Below are 3,661 nucleotides of genomic sequence, written 5' to 3'. Positions count from 1 at the left end.
TTTGTTTTCTTGTTTGTTCATTTGTTACCTTCAGTTTTATATGCCATATATGAGCGAAATCATAAGAACTCATGCAATTCAACACCAAACACTCTAATTATACAAAAACAATACCAAAACAGATACTTCTCCCAAGAATACATATAAATGGCCAACAGATATATGAAAAGATGCTCAGCTTTACCAGCTGTTAGAGAAATGCAAATCAAAACTGCAATGAGATACCACCTCACACCTGTTAAAATGGCTATCAGCAACCAGACAAGTAATAACAAATGTTGCAGAGGTTTTAGAGATAAAGGAACTCTCATTCACTGCTGGCAGGAAAGTAAACTGGTGCAGCACTATGGAAAACAGTGTGGAGGCTCCTCAAAAATGTAAGAATAGAGTCACCGTAGGACATAGTAACTCTTCTTCTGAGTATCTACCTGAAAAATTTGAAAACATTTATTTGCAAAAACATATGTACCCCAGGTTCTTTGCAGCATAGACATGGAAAAAAACTGAAGTGTCCTTTGATAAATAATTGGATAAGCAAGATGAGGTCCATGTATACAATGGAATACTACTCAGCCATGAAAAAAAAGAAATGCCATCTTTTGTAAGAGCATGGATGGATCTTGAGAATATAAGCCAGACAGAAAAGTTAAAAATGCTGTTCTTTTTAATCAGCACTAATTGCATTGACCTAGCACCACTTAATTTTATCTAGGAATTGGTTTATATGTAAAATATTTTTTATATATGGATTTGATTATTTTTTAACCATACACAGTTATTTTTTTTGGGGGGGGGGGCTATATTTATAAATTTTATTTTTTATCCCCAAAATAAATATAAATGAAAACCTGTTCTTCAAATGCAGGGAGGCTTTGCCTGTAATGTAGCATTACATTTACATCACAAAACATTCTCCTATGAAAATCAGCATGCAGTTCTTTCACACACAATTAGATATATACACACACTATATATATGTAAGTAGTTATGAATTATCTACTTACTAAGATTCCTGTAGTGGAAAATTAAGAAATTGGGCAATTCCCATACTTTTCAGTCTTGGGAAGGTAAATACAACTTCTCTAAATGTTTTTAAAAAGATGAAACATGTAAACGACACACCCTTCTTTAGACATATACACATGTTGTTAAGAAGAAAGCAAGGACCCTGCCACATAAAAGTGTTTCTCAAAAGAGAAAGAGGTAGCATTTGAATAAAAATGCAAAGTTGAAGAACAGATAAGATGATCAAAGCTGTTATGTACATGTTGCATGGAGAAATCGGAATTCTCTCACAGGAAAGAGGTCCTAGTTGCATCTCAGCCTCTCCTGACATTAAATCAGCCCTCACTGGCAGCAGTCATGATCTTCCTGTACAGTCAAATGCTTAAGCAGGCTCCATGCAGCATCTGTTTAATTCCAACAGTCAATAATGAGATCATGTGGTAAATTCCCACTCCCCAAAAAAGAAGTACAAAATCAAATTCTGTGACTCAAGAGCTCAACCAGGTCAAAGCTTTGATATATACAGGAGGCTGTTTTCATGATAACCAAAGCTTAGAAAGATTCTCTGTTAAGGGATTTGCCCCAGAAACAAAAACAAAACAAATCCAGTCCACAAAGCCTATAAATAAAGAGAATAAGCCACAATTCCCCTTTAGACAAGGGTTTATAGTTTTCTAGGCAGCAGTTCTGATAGCACCAACTAAAGCCACAATGCTTCTAGAACACGATGTGTTGGTACGGCTGCTCTGAAAACATTTGCCCACAGGCAAGAGGCAGATGTGCCACAGAAAAAAGTTCAAACAAACACAAGTCAGTTTTCTTAAATTATAACATAAGCTGGTCAGCAACCCAGGAAAGACTTAAAGCAATAAGAGACATTACAAAGAGCCCCAGGGTGCTCTTGTGTCAATCACAAAACCTTTGGCAGGAAGGAAAGGTCTCTCAAGACTTTGGGTTGTTGGTTAGTTTGTTAGGTTTCAGATACCTCCTCCCCATCCCCTGCCCTCCCCTCCCCTCCCCTCCCCTCCCCTCCCCTCCCCCTCCCCCTCTCCCTCCCCCTCCCCCTCCTCCTCCTTTGGCTCTCTACTTCAGAGATGTCAGAGGACTCATGAAACAGAACATACTCTCTGCTGCTGAACCCAAATTTAAGTACATATTTTTCCTTCAGTTCATAGTATCTCTTTGGTTCAATGTGCTTGTTATTCAAGAACATTCCATTGAGCCAAGGCCAATGATGTAGGGCTTCACCCTGCGGCCACCTGACGGGTCAGCACAGGTGTATTCCACAAGCCTCTACTGCAGGATCGCATGCTGGTTTGAACCAGAGGGATGATGGACTGGAACGTCTGCGATAGGGCCGTGCGGTCCCAGGAGTTAAGCGCTTTGTCCATGGATGTGCATGATGGGAAGCACCTCTTAATTTTTAAAGGGGTAGAGACGCCACCATTTTATAGGGATAAGTGCTTCGGGGAGTCGCTATATTTAATGACTACACCTCAGAAGGTAGTGTCCTCAAGAAATGCCCCCAGAAAGTTCGAAGCTTGGCTCCTCCTTAAAAGGCACCTCTTTGTTTGTTTGTGTGTTTTTTTTTAATATATTTTATTGATTTTTTACAGAGAGGAAGGGAGAGAGAGAGAGAGAGTCAGAAACATTGATGAGAGAGAAACATCAATCAGCTGCCTCCTGCACACCCCCCACCAGGGATGTGCCCGCAACCAAGGTACATGCCCTTGACCGGAATCGAACCTGGGACCCTTGAGTCCGCAGGCCGACGCTCTATCCACTGAGCCAAACTGGTTAGGGCAGCACCTCTTTGTTTTTGTTGTTGCCACCAGGTGGAGAAACCAACTCCTGGGACTCATTACCGCTGGTACTGACTTCATTCCTTTGGCGATTCCTCCCCCCCCCCCCCCCCACCATGGGGCATTATAAAGCTCCCGCTCTGCTTCCTGAGCCTGCAGGTTCTGAAGGTCTCCATCAGGTCCCTGAGTCTGCCCGCTCCCAGGGCTCTCATTAGAGCTTCTCCTCTGACGGGAGCCCCTGTGCCTGTCTCTGTCAGTGTTCCTAGCTGGCCCGTGTTCCTGCCTGATGCTTCCCAGTGCTGCCAGTCCTCCCATTCTCCCCGGGACAGATGATCCTCGTGCTCTTGCTTCACTTTGACCATGGAGTGGTGAGGGCTTCGGTTTTTGTCACCCCGAGGAGACGTGCATCTTCTCCCTGAGGACTTTTTCTTTTTGGCTGGGGACCCACCACACAAACATCACATTTGTGAAGGCCTCTGCGTTTCACACTGTAGGAGTCAGGAGCTTCACCTTCTTAGCCTATAGTCTCCCCTGAGTTTCAGACCCACAAACATAACTGCCTACCAAACCTTCTCTCACTTAGATAACCTAACTCTTGATTCTCAACCCTCAAAACGTTTCCTCTCTTGGTCTTTGCCATCTCAGGAAGTGTCACCACCATCCAACCTGCTCCTCAAGCTAAAAACCTACATGTCATCCTTGATTCATTTTTCCCCTCATCAACAGCTCTCCAAACCCCTCCCCCACAGTGACATTCCCATATAGAGTTCCAATGAAAAAAGAGAAGTCATTAGTTAGGATTTACCAAAAATATAAATTATTTGTCGTTGCAATTATTATCACTAATTACATAT

At 42.4% G+C, this 3,661-nt stretch overlaps 1 pseudogene across 1 annotated transcript; it reads right to left on the bottom strand.

Annotated features, from left to right (window-relative positions):
* Positions 1-389: 389 nt before the first annotated feature.
* Positions 390-3,247, bottom strand: LOC308244033 (smad nuclear-interacting protein 1-like; annotated as a pseudogene). Its single transcript has 3 exons — positions 2,815-3,247; positions 2,093-2,568; positions 390-428 (listed from the first exon to the last, which is right to left on the bottom strand). The product of its transcript is annotated as a smad nuclear-interacting protein 1-like (transcript).
* Positions 3,248-3,661: the final 414 nt, after the last annotated feature.

The sequence above is a fragment of the Plecotus auritus genome (genome assembly GCF_963455305.1).
Source record: "Plecotus auritus genome assembly, chromosome: 3".
Lineage (NCBI taxonomy): Eukaryota > Metazoa > Chordata > Mammalia > Chiroptera > Vespertilionidae > Plecotus > Plecotus auritus.
Note: the sequence above shows the minus strand (reverse complement) of the source record. Positions and strands in the feature narration are given on the sequence as shown.